The 20566-nt window shown below is 42.0% G+C and overlaps 1 pseudogene; it reads left to right on the forward strand.

Annotated features, from left to right (window-relative positions):
- Positions 1 to 3950: 3950 nt before the first annotated feature.
- LOC135545002 (glycine receptor subunit beta-like) overlaps positions 3951 to 20566 on the forward strand; it is a 63151-nt pseudogene continuing 46535 nt past the window's right edge.

Below are 20566 nucleotides of genomic sequence, written 5' to 3' on the forward strand. Positions count from 1 at the left end.
CTCAGTCATGACCAATGGCTGACAATGGATCTGGTATTGGAGACCACTAATCATGGGCAATATCTAATCGCAAAGAAGAGTTGTGTAAGTCATATAGTTACAGAATCCAATCAAATATATGGAAAGTGGGATTCGATTTTCAAAACTGTTTGTAATGTGTTCCCCCTGTATTCTGATACAAGAAGTAAAAACTGCCAATACGGTAGGCATGTATGGTAAACTCTTCATATGTCGACTCAATCGAAAAATGCCTTTAAAAACGTAAATGCTTATAACCCTCGATTGGACTGAATCCCAACCTAAGTGTGTGTGTGTGTGTGTGTGTGTGTGTGTGTGTGTGTGGGAGGGGGGGGTGAGACAAAGAAGTGATAACGAGAGAAAAAGCAAGTGGTCAATAAGGAAAAGGAGAACTCAGCAACTAGGAAAACGTCAATTATGTGCATGTTAGTGTTCTTAGAAAAGCCTGCGTACCAACCGCCTTGTCTGATAGAGAGAGGGCTGTCAGCTAGACCTAAGGCATCAATAATCCACTTTTTACTACACTATGCATCTTTCTCTAAATAAGTCCCATTTGTCATTGAGAAAACTACCAAAAGGATTTGGCTGGTTGAGATCTAAATAGTGTCTGGTAGGTCATCACCACTGATCCATTTCCCTCGAAACGTCTTCAGCCTTAGTTTGCATCTACAACAAATAGGAATATGAACCTCTTCTGCTGGTGCCTTTGCCACCTCGATCATCATTCAAGTCTTCATCCTCTTTGTCATCACTATTTGCCACATGGTAAGTGCTTGTCCCTGTCAAAACTCCATCATATTTCTCACTGTTGTTACTCTGAATAACTAGACAGGCACACACATGTTTCATGCACATGCACACAAACACACACGCATATACACACCTACCTTAGAATTTCAACTGAACAAGCTGTGAATCACCTATTGAAAACCAAATCCTTAGGGCTAAATGAAGGCCTCTCAAACCAGCAAAGTGGTATACTTCTACCTCTGTCAAGGGCTTGATTTTCATTATTTCACAGAACGTGTCCACACAAAGTCCTTACTTACTGAGAGCAGAGTATGGCCTGCATGCCAGATATCATACCACAAAAGATTTGCTAAACCCTACTGACAATTTTTGGAATGGCACGCCGTTGAACATTGAACACTTTCTCAAACACAAAAGTAGCTTTGTACTCAAGTAATTTCATTGATCATAACATTAGAACCATGCAATCGGATATTAATCATAATTCAGCTAATGTGAATTATTTTCTATATGCAAATGACATGGCCTGTCAATCCCAGTCAATCCCACCAATATTACAGGGACTAAAGTGGGGAACCTGTCCAATCCGCCCCAGAATCATTGAATAAAAAAGTAACTGCAGCCCTCCCAGCAAACCAAAATTGATTCTGTGAAAGTTCCCAGAACATTTGTTATGTCGTGGCAAATGTTCTCATACCATAAAACTGTTTGGTCACGCTGATGATTACAGACTGTTTGTATAAAATATCTATCTGATGTTGCAAGAATGTTCCTAGAACACAATTAATCAGTTCTTTCAAGGTTCCCAGAATGTTTCATTAGGTTGTGCGAACAGTCTGGACATCACAAAAGATATTTTCCCAAAACACAAAACGTCCAGTTGTGAAGATGACTCTACAATATTTCATTTAGAGTGCAAACATTCACCTGATGTTACAAGGATGTTTGCAGAAGACAGTTTGTCTGTTCTTTTAAAGGTTTGCAGAATGTTTATTTAGGTTTTGCTAACATTGTGGGAATATGACATCAGATACAGTAGGTTCCCAATACACTAAAACTGTCCAGTTGTGCTGACATTCAGATAATGTTAGTTTCAGGGTGCACAAACATTTCTTTGATGTTGCAAGAATGATGACAGAATGGCCTTCCTGAGTTCTTTAAAGGTTCCCAGAACATTTAATTAGGGTTGTGGGAACAGTATCGGTACATTACAAGAAATAAGTTCCCAAAACACAAAATATTCTCAGTTGTGATGACATTCATACAATGTTTAAGTTAGGTTGCACAGGACAATCCTATAATGTAAGATTGTTGACAAAACACCTGGTCTAAATTATTTAAAGGTTCCCAGAACATTTCAAGTTGCAAGAGTATTCTTGTGATATTCACATAGTTGCCCAGAACATTCCCATAAATGTAAATTTTTATGACGTTCATAGCAGATATTGTTTTTAAAGATTTGACATAATATTCCATTCATATTCACAAAATATACAATTAACCTTGTCTTGCAGGTCCTCAGAACATTTCAATAATATTTAGAAAATGTTAGATATAAGTTTTATCTAGCATTACCACAACATTCTCAGCATGCACATTTGTAGCTCATTAAAGAAAAAGAAAGTAGATGGTAAAACATCCCCATTATGTTTCTCTCCAGATTTAATGTCAATTAGCATTTGAGGACTGTATTGCTGGCCCACTACAGGGTGATCTACGCACATGGTTTAATTTAACTAATTGGACAAAGAAAATAATTATCTGGACAGTTTTTTGTTTTGTTTTGGGAAGTATCACGTTTCAGGAGAAGACCCAGATGCAGACAGTGTCGAAGTAAGAACTTTATTAGTAGAACAGGGGACAGGAAAAAGTACAAGTCAATGGCAGGCACAGGTCAGTAAATCCAGATCAGAGTCCAAAAAGTACAGAACGGCAGGCAGTCTCGGGGTCAGGCCAGGCAGAGGTTAATAATCCAGGGTGGTGTGAGAAGAAACAGAATGGCAGGCAGTCTCAAGGCAGGCAGAATGGTCAAAACCGGGAAAACTAGAAAAAGACAGGCGCAAGGGGAAAACCACAGGTAGACTTGACAAACAAACTGGCAACAGACAAACAGCGAAATACATTGGGGGTAATGGGGAAGATGGGCGACACCTGAAGGGGGGTGGAGACAAGCACAACGACAGGTGAAACAGGTCATGGTGTGACAGAAACATATTTTGTGACGTCCTCAAAATATTCCAACTAGACTGTTTCTACAACCTAATGAAACATTCTGGCAACGTTTAATGGACAGATGAAATGTGTTCTCGGAGCGTTCTTGTAATATCATGTGAATGGTTTATAAAAACTTGGTATATTCACCAGCACAACTGGACAGTTTTTGTGTTTTGAGACCATTTGCTGTAACCTAACAAATTTTATGTTAACTTTCACAGAACCAATTTTGGTTTGCTTGGAAAACATTACTGATACATTGTGTTATTACTTTACCTTGAAACCTAATAATAACTTTTAGGGAATGTTCTGTGGTGGTTTTCAGATGTTGTGCACAACATTTTAGCGATTGTTAGGAGAGCATTTCAAATACATTTAATTATAAAAAGGTTTAATTGTCAAAAACATTATTTGAATGTTTTTGGGATGTTACCATCCTAATAATAGATAATGCCAGAACTTAATGGGAATCTTAGCTAATGTTCTGGGAATGTTCCCGGTTGGCTGGGCTGGGTTATATCTAAAATGGGATTTGGAATAGAGTCCAGTTTTCACAGCCTGATCTGTTTCACCTGTCTTTGTGATTGTCTCCACTACCTTGAGGTGTCACCCATCTTCCCCATTATCCCCTGTGTATTTATACCGGTGTTCTCTGTTTGTCTGTTGCCAGTTCCTTTTGTTCGTAGAACCGACCAGCGTTTTGTGTCCCTGTTTTCTAGTTTCCAGGTTCTGACCGTTCTGCCTGCCCTGAGCCTACCTGTCGTCCTGTACCTTTGCCCCACTACGCTGGATCATCAACCTCTGCCTGACCTGAGCCTGCCTGCTGTCCTGTACCTTTACACCCTCTCTGGATTATTGACCCCTGCATGCCTTGGCCTGTCATTTGCATGCCTCTGTTGTGAAAAACTTTTACTTCGACACAGTCTGCATCTGGGTCTTACCTTAAAATGTGATAGTATGAACTGGCCATGACTGACCCAGCAGACTCGGACCAGATCCACAACTCCCTCGCCTTCCAAGAAGCCATCATTGGAAGGCACAAGGTGTTGTTTCGTGGTCTGATAGAAAGGTTCCAGGCCGTGGCCGAACCTCATGACCAAGTATTGGACACATTGAGGGAGCAATTCCGTGGGTTGTCTACTAGGCAGCCAACCACGACGTTAACCTCCCAGCCCCTCAGTAACCCAGCTGGTAACAGCGCCGTCACCACGGTTTCCCAGGAACCCAGCCCTCCCTCCCCTCAGACTGCTCTAAGATAGCGTACCTCATCACGCTGATGTCCAGGAGGGCCCTCGCCTGGGTTCCAATTCACCTCTTCTCGAGCCGATGCAGCTCGGCATGGCTGGGCTGTCTCCAGCCGAACACGTACGCAGACTTGACACCCAGTGATGTCTGTATTGGAGGTACTGCCGGTCATTGTGTGTCTACCTGTCCCTTCAAGAGACCTAAGCTCATTCTTTGGAGTAAGTACTCTGGTGGGTCAAAAAATATAATTTTTATTGTCCCATTACTCGCCACACTCTCCATGCCATCTTGCTGTGGGGCGATCAGTCCAAGTCTCTCCAGAGGTACTCATCGACTCTGGTGGCCGATGTGAGTCTTATAGACATTACCCTGGCATCCGAGCTGGGAATCCCCACTCAACCCCTCTCCATTCCCATGGATGTTAGAGCACTGGACAGGTGCTCTATAGGCTGGGTCACCCACCATGCCACCCCCATCAACCTACGAGTGTCAGGGAACAAGACAATCCAATTCCTGCCAGTTGAGTCTCCGCAGGTTCCCGTGGTATTGGGAGTCTCTTGGCTCCAGCGACACAATCTCTATATTGACTGGGCTACTGGTGCCATCGTGGGCTGGAGCCTGCCTTGCCACACTCATGGCCTGAAGTCAGCTCTGCCTGCCCTGGGACATCTTCTTGGAAATTGCACCGGACCTCTCTGCCAGCCCCGCAGAGTACCAGGACCTCCGGGAGGGGTTCAGCCACTTCCCTTCTGCAGCACCGACTGGTATCCAAGAAGGTCAAGCCAGATGCGCTGGCACACCACTATAGCCCCGCGGCTACACCCCCAGAAGCACAGACCTTTCTCCCCCACTCCAAGATCATTAGCCCCTTTGCTGTTCGTCCTCTGTTGCCCCATACCCTTTGTATACATCCTGCCTTTCATGTGTCCAGATTTAAACCCATGTCTCACAGCCCTTTCTCTCCTGGTTCCTGGCCCACCCCTCTCCCCCGGATCACCAAACTATGCCTGACCTGACCCCTGCCTGACCTGTCGTTTGCCTGCCCCTGTTGTAATACATTTTGTTACTTCGACACAATCTGCATCTGGGTCTTACCTTAAAACGTGATACCAGTAATACCTCTTGGCTAGACATACAAAGGCACGGATCAGAAACCACATACTGTAGTTTGCTTTTCTTGATATCAGACCGTGTGTGAAAGAAAGGAGTGGCTCCACATCAAAGGTCAGCTTTGATTCTCTGTTGGTGTGGCTATAATAATGTGGAAGTACAGTATACACACACACCATAGATGGTAGAGAACCTCCACTCCCAATTTCCTGATGGGCTTAAGAGGCTAGAATGCAGTCCTGCACACACACAAACACAAACACTGACACTGTGTTGTTGGCAGACAATAGTGATGCATGGGTTGACTCATAACCTGCCGTTCCTGCGGATATCCGCAGGTGGGGTCAGATTTAGGGTCATTAATATTGTGTGGATAAAGGGCGGGTGAGTGGCGGGCTGGTTAAATAACGAGAAAACATTACCTTTATAATATAATTCTTGTGCGATTTATATCTATCTATATGCTCCATTTAGGTTTTTCTTTCATTATTTTAGGCATATGCATTGGTGCATAAGTATGGTTGGGGAGTAACAGATTACAATGTACATGTAAGGGTTTACATAAAACGTTAACTGTAATCCATTACGTTAACAACAACATATGGTAATAACATTACAGATACTTTTGAAAAACTAGATGATTAGTTCAAGGATTACTTTTAAATTCAGAAAGGATAATTGCGAGGGAAAAAAATATTTGACACTTCTCTGTTTTCTCAATGACATTCAAATCAGCATTGAAAAAAGGCGCAAGCTTAAGTTTGTTCCACCTGAGCGAGTCTGATTACAAGTCAGAGACCACTGTGAAGACAGTGGTCATCTGGTGTTTTGTGGGTACTATTTAATGAAGCTGCCAGTTGAGGCAGCTCTTGCTAAGTTGTGCACGGGGGCATCGCACTCCTCTTTCTATTCTGGGTAGAGAATGTCTGCGCTGTTCTGTGAAGGGAGTAGTACACAGCATTGTACAAGATTGGCATTTTCTCGCAAGGAATAGCCTTCATTTCTCAGAACAAGAATATACTGACGTTGTTCAGAATAAAGTTATTTGTTTCTAGCCATTTGGAGCCTGTAATCGAACCCACAAATGCTGATGCTCCAGATACTCAACTAGTCTAAGGAAGGCCAGTTGTATTGCTTCTTTAATTAGGCACAACAGTTTTCAGCTGTGCTAACATAATTGCAAAAGTGTTTTCTAATGATCAATTAGCCTTTTAAATGATAAACTTGGAGTAGCAAACACAATGTGCTATTGGAACACAAGAGTGATGGTTGCTGATAATGGGCCTCTGTATGTCTATGTAGATATTCCATTACAAATCAGCCATTTCCATCTACAATATTAATTTACAACATTAACAGTCTATCTGATCAATTTTATGTTATTTTAATGGACAAAAAAGGGCTTTACTTTAAAAAACAAGGACATTTCTAAGTGACCCCAAACGTTTGAACGGTAGTGTATACGTGTATATACTGTATATATATATATATATATATATATATATATATATATTGTGTGGCAAACCTCTTCAAGGTTAGGAGCGTTTGTTACAAACTAAGTGGTAAACTGTCACCAAATCACCCAAGAATGAGAGTTCTTTCGAACAGGACAGTACCTGTGTGTTTGTTTCTTCGTCCTGGTCCACCCAGGCCGTAGGCGAGGACAAGGATAGCAGGGTTCGGTACACGAATCGGGTTCTCGGGAGGTCCAGGTCCAAACGCCAACAGGTAAGTCCAAAACAGTCCAGCTCATACACGGTAAATCCAGCCAATCTCTATTGTCTCTTTCTCTATTGTTCATAGATCCTTCCAGCACTCTCTTCTTCTCTTCCTGGTTTTTCTTGACCCTTTATCTGTGGGTTGGCTCCACCTTCTGAGGGTTCCCCTTGCTTCTGGGACTTGTAGTTTTGGTGGTCGGCCATTTTGTGATCTGTAGTTCTGACAGGGGTAGCCATTTTAGTGATCGGGCAGAGCCCGTTTATTAGTTCTGCTCTCACATATCTGCCATTTACCACTCGACCCCCTTCTTTGCCACAATATATATATATATATATATATATATATATATATATATATATATATATAACTCAGCAAAAAAAGAAATGTCCCTTTTTCAAGGCCCTGTCTTTCAATGATTATTCGTAAAAATAACTTCATTGTAAAGGGATTAATAGACTGTTTCCCATGCTTGTTCAATGAACCATAAACAGTTAATGAACATGCACCTGTGGAACGGTCGTTAAGACACTAATAGCTTACAGACGGTAGGCAATTAAAGTCACAGTTATGAAAAACTTAGGACACTAAAGAGGCCTTTCTGCTGTCTATGAAAAACACCAAAAGAAAGATGCCCAGGGTCCCTGCTCATCTGCGTGAACATGCCTTAGGCATGCTGTAAGGAGGAATGAGTACTGCAGATATGGCCAGGCCAATAAATAGCAATGTCCGTACTGTGAGATGCCTAAGACAAACCCACTGTCGCTGGACCAGACAGGACTGGCAAAAAAATGCTCTTAATCATCGAAGGAATGAGCATTACACAAAGGCCTGTATTCTGCAGCGGGATCGATTTGGAGGTGGCGGTTCCGTCATCGTCTGGGGCGGTGTGTCACAGCATCATCGTACTGAGCTTGTTGTCATTGAAGGCAATCTCAACGCTGTGCGTTACAGGGAAGACATCATCCTCCCTCATGTGTGACCCTTCCTGCAGTCTCATCCTGACATAACCCTCCAGCATGACAATGCCACCAGCCATACTGCTCTTTCTGTGCGAAATTTCCTGCAAGACAGGAATGTCAGTGTTCTGCCATGGCCAGCGAAGAGCCTGGATCTCAATCCCATTGAGCACATCTGGGACCTGTTGGATCAGAGGTTGAGGGCTAGGGCCATTTCCCCCAGAAATATCTGGGAATTTGCAGGTGCCTTGGTGGAAGAGTGGGGTAATATCTCACAGCAAGAACTGGCAAATCTGGTGCAGTCCATGATGAGATGCATTGCAGTACTTAACTTCTTGAAACTCCCCATCCCGGATCCGGGTTTATGACTAAAGCCTCAGGCTCATTAGCATAACGCAACGTTAACGATTTCTGAAAATCGCAAATAAAATGAAAATAATGCGTCTGCTCTCAAGCTTAGCCTTTTCTTAACAACACTGTCATCTCAGATTTTCAAAATATGCTTTTGAACCATAGAAATTGACTAATTTGTGTAAGAGTATGCAAAGCTAGCATAGCATTTTGAGTAGCATTTAGCACGCAACATTTTCACAAAAACCAGATAACCAAATAAATAAAATCATTTACCTTTGAAGAGCTTCTGATGTTTTCAATGAGGAGACTCTCAGTTACATACCAAATGCGCAGTTTTTCCTGAAAGCGTCTGTGTGTAGGAGAAATCGTTCCGTTTTCTACATTGCGTCTGGCTACCGAAACGAACCGAAAATTCAGTCACCTCCAACGTAAAACTTTTTCTGGATTAACTACATAATATCGACCGAAACATGGCAAACGTTGTTTGGAATCAATCCTCAAGGTGTTTTTTCACATATCTCTTCATTGATATGCAGTTCGTGGAAGCTTGCTTTCCTCTCTGTATCGCATGTAAAAATACTGGCAGGTGACTTTTGCGCACCTATTTTGGCGCAGGACACCGGGCGGACACCTGGTAAATGTGGTCTCTTATGGTCAATCTTCCAATGATCTGCCTACAAATACGTCACAATGCTGCAGACACCTTGGGGAAACGACAGAAAGGGCAGGCTCATTCCTCTCGCATTCACAGCCATATAAGGAGACAATGGAAAACAGAGCCTCAAAAATCCTTGTCATTTCCTGGATGCCATCTCATCTTGGTTTTGCCTGAAGCTCACGTTCTAGGGCACGCACAGAGAATATCTTGGTATTTCTGGACACGTCAGAGTGTTTTCTTTCGAATGCTATCAATTATATGCATAGTCGAGCATCTTTTTGTGACAAAATATCTTGTTTAAAACGGGAACGTTTTTCATCCAAAAATGAAATAGCGCCCCCATAGATGTAAGAGGTTAATGCAGCTGGTGGGCACACCAGATACTGACTGTTACTTTTGATTTTGACCCCTACTTTGTTCATACAAGTATTTACACATGTTAAGTTTGCTGAAAATAAATGCAGTTGACAGTGAGAGGATGTTTATTTTTTTGCTGAGTATATATTCATTTATTCTTGAAGAATATAACTTAGAAATGCCTCAGGAGCTTAGTTCAACTGTCACACTCCATGAGAACTCACAGTATAAGCTTGTTTTTCTCCAATGTCTGTAAATATTGTAAATGGTAACACACACTGTATAGCCTCATAACATGGTTAAAACAATCATTTTGATAGCATGGTCCTTGCATTTATAGCTCTGTCTATTAATCTGAGAGTGATTACGTTTCTCCAGACACATCCCTTAGCAGAGGCAGGGCGACCATTTTGTTATTGTTTCATTTGTGGATTTGCCCTTTAAACTGCTGCATATTATCAAGATATCAAAGTGTCACTAACAAAAAGGTAAACAATAGGCCTATAGCAAATGCAACATATGGCATTCATTTTTTATATGTAAATAGCAATTTTCAGTAGTGCTCAAAGCATGACATTCCATGAGCGCCTCATTTATTTTTCAACTGGAATCAATGAGCCCAATCAGTCCTCCATGACATCGAAATCATAAACAACAGAGTAGTGCTGGCTAATAAGTCCTTAGTTTTGGGGTTATGCTCAGGTAAAACAATATGGCTTATCTATACTTCCATATTTCTAAGTCCTATTCTTGAAGATCAAGGGGTGAAAACATTTATTGGAATGACTGGAATTCTAATAGACTGGTTTTTAATGTAAAGATATAATTTAATCGTATTGTTATATGTAGTAGAAAGTGATGGGTTAGAAGAAACCTACATAACCAACCCATAAAGTAAAATTTAACATCCACATATGGTCAGCTATGTAAACTTTAAGATTGATTTATCCTGCAGTAGATGTCGTTCAATTGGTAACATATATTTTTGTCTTCTTCTAATGCCTCTTAAGGGGAAAGTAATCTAAAAGTAACTGGATGTAATCAAATTACGTTACTGAGTTTGGGTAATACATACATTACGTTACTGATTACAATTTTGGACAGTAACTGTGACGGATTACATTTAGGAAGTAATCTACCCAACCCTATGCATAAGCATTAACTTTTGGGCCCAACTGAATAATTTCCAATAGCCGATATGCCAATCACCAAATGCATTTGGGAACAAGCAGGAAAAGTTCAAATCAATATGCCGGGGCAAAAAGAACAATTTGAAGTTCATCCAATAAGAGAAAAGCTGTGAAATGGAGAGTTGAAAATAAAGAGAAGGGAGGACCAGAAAAGTCATGTTTGGGAAAGAGTTGGTGAAGTGGTAAAAGAGGATGAAACAGTACGGAGGAGATTGGTGGCATCTTAATGGCCAGGAGGGAATGCAAACTTGTCTGCTAGTGGTGCCTGGGTCAGTGTTTGTTCACACGCACCCGCCCGCAATTGCTAATAAGCCATCCGCAACCACCTGACTATATATGATAAAGTGAAAATCTGAGACCCGCACCTGACCCTAAATCACTAATATAGAAAATTATATGTAGGCTACAGTCAGAGACCTCGGAATTACTTTTTGACAGCAGTTGCAGGATTTTTTTGTTGTTTCCTGATTTAGATATGTTTCTGCTTATAATTTCTGACATTTTGGCAGGCTTTTGTATCGTCAACCTGTCTATAATTAGATACAGTACATGCAGCTTTATTCTGTCATTGTGCTGTATGTTGTCCTAGAAGACTAAATAAACACTTGCTCACCAGAATAATAATGTCTAGATGACATCGGTAAAGTTCTCTGTCACGTCTGCTTCTTTCGCGGAGGAAATATGCTTAGGGATCTGGGTGAAAATGTAATAACACATTTTTGTGTTAAATGTCATATGACATCAGTTTGACCTGCTGTAAGGAAATAGAAAGCTATGAAAACGACCCAACATGTTTCTGATAAGATTTGAGTTCGGCTTGGATGCATAGCCCTAATTTACCTGGTTGAAATGCTATCATCTTTTTATGATGCTGATAAAGATAGCACCTCTACCGAAGTTATCTAACTGCGCATTCGCGTTCTCTCAAGATGCCTCAAGAAATTGTAAAAAATTCTCCACCCCTTTTCCCAAGTAAAATTTTGCCTGCATTTGGTGTATGATTTTACTGCAAAAAAAGTATTCATTCTACAGGAGTTAATATTACTGCTATGTGAAAGGTTATAGACCTACAGTTAGTGTCCAGATTTCAGTTTCCATTTAAATCAAATCAAATGTATTTATATAGCCCTTCGTACATCAGCTGATATCTCAAAGTGCTGTACAGAAACCCAGCCTGAAACCCCAAACAGCAAGCAATGCAGGTGTAGAAACACGGTGGCTAGGAAAAACTCCCTAGAATGGCCAAAACCTAGGAAGAAACATAGAGAGGAACCAGGCTATGTGGGGTGGCCAGTCCTCTTCTGGCTGTGCCGGGTGGAGATTATAACAGAACATGGCCAAGATGTTCAAATGTTCATAAATGACCACCATGGTCAAATAATAATAATCACAGGCAGAATAGTTGAAACTGGAGCAGCAGCACGGCCCGGTGGACTGGGGAGAGCAAGGAGTAATCATGTCAGGTAGTCCTGAGGCATGGTCCTAGGGCTCAGGTCCTCCGAGAGAGAGAAAGAAAGAGAGAAAGAGAGAATTAGAGAGAGCATACTTAAATTCACACAGGACACCGGATAGGACAGGAGAAGTACTCAAGATATAACAAACTGACCCTAGCCCCCGACACATAAACTACTGCAGCATAAATACTGGAGGCTGAGACAGGAGGGGTCAGGAGACACCGTGGCCCCATCCGATGACACCCCCGGACAGGGCCAAACAGGAAGGTCTGAACAGTAGGCTACAGTTACCTTGACATGCCTCATAGGCCTAAGTCCCCTTCTTGTGAATGTCGAATAGCGCTTCACAACCATTACACATGACATAGCCAGCACTGCTACTGTATCACTGGAGGCTTCTAAGGGGAGGACCACAAATAATAATGGCTGGAACGGAGCAAATGGAATGCCTCCTTGAGTGGAATAAGTTGAATGGTATCAAACACATGGTCCATGTGTGTTATACCATTCAACTTATTCCACTCGAGGAGGCATTTCCACGAGCCTGTCCTCCCAATGTAAGGTCAGCAAACAGTACTGAAACCTTTGTCAACAAAAAGGTGAGCAAGTAAGTTTTTTGCTATTATCGGTGGATCAGGCCTTAGTGTACAAACACGGATATAGACATTTGAGAAATGGAGAGAAAATAAATAGATAATATTTGCCAGGTATGTTGTGTTATAGATGTTACAGTATGTTAGGTTATGGATAGGCTGTGAGTTGACAAAAAATGATACAATAAATATTTTCTCATTTTAATGTAGATTGTTACATACCAGCCTACTTTATTGTCAATGTTGGGTGTATTTTTTTTAATATATATTTTTTATCATGCCCGACTAGCATCACTACTCTGGACGGTTCTGACCTAGAATATGTGGACAACTACAAATAGCTAGGTGTCAGGTTAGACTTTAAACTCTCCTTCCATACTCATTAAGCATTAAGAATCTCCATTCCAAATTTAAATATAGAATCGGCTACCTATTTTGCAACAAAGGTCCTTCACTCATGTCGCCAAACATACCCTCGTAAAACTGACTATTCTACTGATCAGTGTCTTCAGCGATTTAATTTACAAAATAGCCCCCAACACTCGACTCAGCAAACTGGATGTAGTCTATCACAGTGCCATCTGTTTTATTCCAAAGCCCCATATACAGTACTACCCACCACTGCGACCTGTATGCTCTTGTTGGCTGGCACTCACTACATATTCTTCACCAAACCCACTGGCTCCAGGTCATCTATAAGTCTTTGCTAGGTATACACCCGCCTTATCTCAGCTCACTGGTCACCATAGCAACGCCCAACCGTAGCACACGCTCCAGCAGCTATATTTCACTGGTCATCCCCAAAGCCAACACTTCCTTTGGCTGCCTTTCCTGCCAGTTCTCTGCTGCCAATGACTGGAACGAATTGCAAAAATCTCTGAAGCTGGTGCCTTATATCTCCCTCACTAACATTAAGCATCAGCTGTCAGAGCAGCTTACTGATCACTGTACCTGTACACAGCCAATCTGTAAACAGCACACCCAACAACCACATCCCCATATTATTACTTACCCTCTTGCTCTTTTGCACTCCAGTATCTCTACTTGCACATCATCATTTGCATATCCATCACTCCAGTATTAATGCTAAACTGTAATTATTTTCTATTTATTGCCTACCTCCCTACTCTTCTACATTTGCACATAGATTTTTCTATTTTTATTTTCTTTTGTGTTATTGTGTTATTGACAGTACGTTTGTTATTGTGTTTATGTGTAACTCTGTGTTGTTTTTGTCGCACTGCTTTGCTTTATCATGGCCAGGCCTCAGTTGTAAATGAGAACTTGTTCTCAACTGGCCTTCCTGGTTAAATAAAGGTGAAAAAAATTAAATAAATCATCCCATAAACCCTTGGCAGGAGCTAATGGGGATCTTAATAAAATACTAAATGCATTCAGCAATGGTGGAAAAAGTACCTAATTGTCATATTTGAGTAAAAATAAAGATACCTCATTAGAAAATTACTCAAGTAAAAGTGAGTCATCCAGTAAATTACCACTTAAGTAAAAGGCTAAAAGTATTTGGGTTTAAATATCCCATACTTAAGTATCAAAAGTACACGTAATTGCTAAAAATATACTTATGTATCAAAAGTAAAGGTATAAATAATTGAGCAAACCAGACTGCATCATTTTCTTGATTTCTATTCATTTACAGGCAGCCGGGGCACTCTCCAACAATCAGACATAATATACAAACGATCCATTTGTGTTTAGTGAATCTGCCAGATCAGAGACACAGTGAGAAGTGTGTGAATTGGACCATTTCAAATCAAATCAAAGTTTATTTGTCACATGCGCCGAATACAACAGGTGTCGACCTTACAGTGAAATGCTTACATACAAGCTCTAACCAAAAGTGCAAAAAATGTGTTAGGTGAACAATAGGTAATGTGGAAGGACCACCAGAGGGCAGGCTGGGCTCATGGATAGTAGCCCAACAAGGCATGGGAGACAAGGTAACCAGAGGCAATTAAGCACAGCTGACGGTACGAATGACATACTCTCCTTCCCCTATAAGAGAGAGAATGGAACCAGCAGAGAGAGGGGGGAAAACTATCTCTGGAAGATGGCCACCGAGAGAGAGGAGCTATCCAGGAAGAACCACTAAGACGGTGACAATCCCGTGACTTTTGTTGTAGTTTAAAGATAAGCCTATTGTGTCCCTGTTTCATCTGGAGAAGAAGATGTATGTTTTTCCTTGGAAGATTTTCCTTGATTATGTTGGAGTGTTTTTGTTGACTAAATGCCCTCAATAGAGAACTGTGTTCAATCAAGAAAACCTACTCCTGACTCGTTTATTCCACCTTCCCACTTTAGAGTGACGCCCAATTACTTGGTCCACTCACAGTAAGTAAAGAAAGAAAACAGCAGTAAAAAGACAGGCTATATAATTTTTTTTAAATTGTTTTATTTCAGGCAAGTTGAGAACAAGTTCTCATTTACAATTGCGACCTGGCCAAGATAAAGCAAAGCATTTTGACACATACAACAACACAGAGTTACACATGGAGTAAAACAAACATACAGTCAATAATACAGTAGAAAAATAAGTCTATATACAATGTGAGCAAATGAGGTGGGATAAGGGAGGTAAAGGCAAAAAAAGGCCATGGTGGCGAAGTAAATACAATACAGCAAGTAAAACACTGGCATGGTAGATTTGCAGTAGAAAAGTAGAAATAGAAATAATGGGGTGCAAAGGAGCAAAAATAAATAAATACAGTATGGGAAGAGGTAGTTGTTTGGGCTAAATTACAGATGGGCTATGTACAGGTGCAGTAATCTGTGAGCTGCTCTGACAGCTGGTGCTTAAAGCTAGTGAGGGAGGAAAGTGTTTCCAGTTTCAGAGGTGTTTGTAGTTTGTTCCAGGCATTGGTAGCCGAGAACTGGAAGGTCAGGCGGCAGAAGAAGGAATTGGCTTTGGGGGGGACCAGAGAGATATACCTGCTGGAGCGCCTGCTACAGGTGGGTGCTGCTATGGTGACCAGCGAGCTGAGATAAGGGGGTACTTTACTTAGCAGGGTCTTGTAGATGACCTCGAGCCAGTGGGTTTGGTGACGAGTATGAAGCGAAGGTCAGCCAACGAGATCGTACAGGTCGCAGTGGTGGGTAGTATATGGGGCTTTGGTGATAGACTGCCTCCAATTTATTGAGTATGGTATTGGAGATTATAATGTAAAGTCGAGGATCGTTATGATGGTCAGTTTTACGAGGGTATGTTTGGCAGCATGTGTGAAGGATGCTTTGTTGCGAAATAGAAAGCCAATTCTAGATTTAACTTTGGATTGGAGATTATTGATGTGAGTCTGGAAGGAGAGTTTACAGTCTAACCAGACACCTAGGTATTTGTAGTTGTCCAAATATTCTAAGTCAGAACCGTCCAGAGTAGTGATGCTGGACGGGGGGGGCAGGTGCAGGCAGCAATCGGTTGAAGAGCCTGCATTTAGTTTTACTTGTATTTAAGAGCAGTTGGAGGCCACGGAAGGAGAGTTGTATGGCATTGAAGCTCGTCTGGAGGGTTGTTAACACAGTGTCCAGAAGTATACAGAATGGTGTCGTCTGCGTAGAGGTGGATCAGAGACTCACCAGCAGCAAGAGCAACATCATTGATGTATACAGAGAAGAGAGTCAGCCTAAGAATTGAACCCTGTGGCATTCCCATTCCCACAGAGTCGAAAGCCTTGGCCAGGTCAATGAATACGGCTGCACAGTATTGTGCAGTAGCAAGGCCATAAAAGTAGTAGTACATACAGACACCGGTTAGTCAGGTTGATTTGAGGTAGTATGTACATGAATGTATAGTTAAAGTGACTATGCATGTATGATAAACAGAGAGTAGCAGCAGCATAAAAAGAGGGGTTGGGGGGGGGGGGGGTTGACGACGACGACACAATGCAAATAGTCCAGGTAGCCATTTGATTACCTGTTCAGGAGTCTTATGACTTGGGGGTAAAAACTGTTGTGAAGCCTTTTTGTCCTAGACTTGGCACTCTGGTACCACTTGCCATGCGGTAGTAGAGAGAACAGTCTATGACTGGGGTGGCTGGGGTCTTTGACAATTTTCAGGGCCTTCCTCTGACACTGCTTGGTGTAGATGTCCTGGATGGCAGGTAGCTTAGCCCCAGTAATGTACTGGGCCATACGCACTACCCTCTGTAGTGCCTTGCGGTCAGAGGCCGAGCAATTGCCGTACCAGAGAGTGATGCAACCAGTCAGGATGCTCTCGATGTTGCAGCTGTAGAACCTTTTGAGGACCTCAGGACCCATGCCAAATCTTTTTAGTTTCCTGAGGGGGAATAGGCTTCGTCGTGCCCTCTTCATGATTTTCTTGGTGTGTTTGGACCATTCTAGTTTGTTGTTGATACTGGACCCCGAGGAACTTGAAGCTCTCAACCTGCTCCACTACAGCCCCGTCGATGAGAATGGGGGCGTGCTCGATCCTCATTTTCCTGTCATCCACAATTATCTCCGTAGTCTTGGCTACGTTGAGGGATAGGTTGTTATTCTGGCACCACACGGCCAGGTCTCTGACCTCCTCCCTATAGGCTGTCTCGTCATTGTCTGTGATCAGACCTACCACTGTTGTGTCGTCTGCAAACTTAATGATGGTGTTGGAGTCGTGCCTGTCCATGCAGTCGTGTGTGAACAGGGAGTACATGAGGGGACTTGTTGAAAGTGCAATTTGTCTATTTTAAAAGGAATTGCATCACTTGATTTAACGACCCAAATTTGTAGGTGCACAATAATAGGCACGACAGACACAATGATGAAAATTAAAGGAAATGTAGTCATGCTAAATGTTTCTCCTCATTTGTATCTATACTAACAATGTCATTTATTTATTTGTATTCTTTGTAAACTAGCACCCCCCCCATTTTGCCCTCAGAACAGCCTCCATTCGTCAGGGGAATGGACTCCACAACAAAAGCCTTCCACAGGGATGCTGGCCCATGTTGACTCCAATACTTCACCCAGTTGTGTCAAGTTGGCTGGATGTCCTTTGGGTTGTGGACCATTCTTGATACACATGTGAAACTGTTGACCGTGAAAAACCCAGCAGTGTTGCTTGGCACCTACTACCATACCCCATTTAAAGGCACCTAAATATTTTGTCTTGCCCGTTAACAATCTGAATAGCACACATACACAATCCATGTCCCAAAGCTTAAACATCCGTCTTTATTAACCTGTCTCCTCTCCTCCATCTACAATGATTGATGTGGATTTAACAAGTGACATCAATAAGGTATCATATCTTTCACCTGGTCAGTTTATATCATGGAAAGAGCAGGTGTTCTTAATGTTTTTTTTATACTCAACGTATGTAACAAGCAATAAGATCCAATTAATATGCCTCCATGGTCAGAAATCCAATAGTGCAATTAAAGGACTATTGGAGGAGATTGTGTTGGTTGAACAGAATTCCTATTGACCTTACTGACACACCTTATAAGCATTCTATGTGGGTGCTTGTGCCACTGCCTTTACACTTGAATTAAACTCTTCATGAAAAGACAGACTCTTACACTAAAAATGTATCAGTAAAAATGGAGTAACAGCGGTGAACTCTTACAACAGGGCTTTATGAGGTTACTTGCAATGTTTTCCCAAACATTACATTTATATTAGTTACAGTATATTAGGAGAGCAGAAATGATTGTCTCCTCAGTCCTCTCTTAGTGAGAAGGGAAATTACACAAGCCTGGGTGTCATGCATAGGTGTAATAGGTGGCAGGGAAGTCAGGCGCAGGAGAGTCAAACTGAGTGTAAAATGGAGTCTTTTAATAAAGTTCCAAGAGTATGCTCCATAACACTAAATGTACAAACAAACCAAACATGGGTACAAAGACCCGACGCGCACCTAATACAACAATCACACTATATAGACAATAAAACAATCTCTGACAAAGACATGAGGGGAAACAGAGGGTTAAATACACAACAGGCAATGAATGGGATTGAAAACAGGTGTGTGGGAAGACAAGACAAAACCAATGGAAAATGAAAAAAGGATCAATGATGGCTAGAAGACCGGTGACGTCGAACGCCGAGCACCGCCCGAACAAGGAAAGGCAACGACTTCGGCAGAAGTCGTGACACTGGGATGGCATATGTTTCTGCTCTGACATGCACTGTCAACTGTGGAACCTTATATAGAGATGTTTGCCTTTCCAAATCATGTCCAATCAATTGAATTTACCACAGGTGGACGCCAATCACGCACTAGAAACATCTCAAGTGCAATCAATGAAAACCAGATGCACCTGAGGTCAATTTCGAGTTTGAATACTTATGTGAATAAGGTATTTCTGGTTTTTGTTTTTACTACATTTGCAAATATGTTTTTGCTTTGTCATTATGGTGTATTGTGTGTAGATTGATGAGTAAATAAAAAACAACAACATATATTTTAGAATAAGGCTGTAATGTAACAAAGTGGAAAAAGTCAAGGGGTCTGAATACTTTCCGAAGGCAGGAGAGATGATTCCAAAGCGGCGAGGGCAGGTGTTCGGCAGATGGGAGCGATGGACACCCTATGTTAGCTTAGCCTGCTAGTCTTAAGGTGGACTCCGGTACACAGCAGGAGGGGGCTACACTGTACTCTACCTACCTACCTAGCAAGCTAGCTAGCATACTGCATCACCCTAGCCTCCCATGCTAGCGGAATGTGGGGATCACCGGTAGACAATTTCCTTCGCCTCTGTCTGTTGGGCACTGTTTTCTCCGGTACACAGCATGCCGGAGGCGGAGGCGACAACGTGTGCTAGCTAGCTAACTAGCAAGCTAGCACATGGTAACGCTAACTAGCAAACCAACTAGTTAGCTAGTACACGTGTGACCCTAGCCTCCCATCTGCTGTGCTAGTGGGAGGTGAAGACGACCGGTAGACAGTGTCCTTTGCCCGCGCCTGTCGGGCACTGTTTCCTCGCAGTTCTGTTAATGACAGTGAGTGCAGGTGTTCGGCAGGTGATAGCGAAGGACACTATCTACTCAGGTAATACTGTTATTTCCCTTTTGACCCACATTATAAAGTGTCACACAAACATTAGGATGTCATGCTGGAGGAGGGCATTCATGCAGGAATCAATGGAGATGGATACTGGAGGGTAGGGCATTCCTGCAGATGCCTCGAATTGTGGGCTGGTGTTGCACATTATTGGCTGGTGTTTAGGCAATTATATGTCTGTGTGCAGCCTACTCTGTGCATGTTGTATGACATAGGCACAAGTAATCCTCCATTTTGGGAATCCCGAACGGAGGCAAGAGGGCATCAACCATATACATTACATCTAAATAAAAACAGACCGTGCAAAACTAAAAATCGCCGATATGTAAATTATAGAGAAAAAAAATCCAACTGCTCCTTCGGATGAATGACAGACGAGACAAACCATAATAAAAAATATGGACTGCATAAGGGGCGGCAGGGTAGCCTTGTGGTTAGAGCGTTGGACTTGTAGCCGGAAGGTTGCAAGTTCAATCCCCCGAGCTGACAAGGTACAAATTTGTAGTTCTGCGCCTGAACAGGCAGTTAACCCACTGTTCCTAGGCCATCATTGAAAATAAGAATTTGTTCTTAACTGACTTGCCTAGTTAAATAAAGGAAAAATAAAAAATAAATAAACATGGTCATGAATGAAGATGAAAACCTGCACTATCAGGTTTACCGAGTCTAGTAACAAATCACTCTTTGCGATTGGTACTGATGCGAGGTGCAGGTAGTGATTGTTGAAAGTGCAATTTGTCTATTTTAAAAGGAATTGCATCACTTGATTTAACGACCCAAATTTGTAGGTGCACAATAATAGGCACGACAGACACAATGATGAAAATTAAAGGAAATTTTTCTCCTCATTTGTATCTATACTAACAATGTCATTTATTTATTTGTATTCTTTGTAAACTAGCACCCCCCCATTTTGCCCTCAGAACAGCCTCCATTCTT

Source organism: Oncorhynchus masou, chromosome 9 (genome assembly GCF_036934945.1).
Source record: "Oncorhynchus masou masou isolate Uvic2021 chromosome 9, UVic_Omas_1.1, whole genome shotgun sequence".
NCBI classification, from domain to species: domain Eukaryota; kingdom Metazoa; phylum Chordata; class Actinopteri; order Salmoniformes; family Salmonidae; genus Oncorhynchus; species Oncorhynchus masou.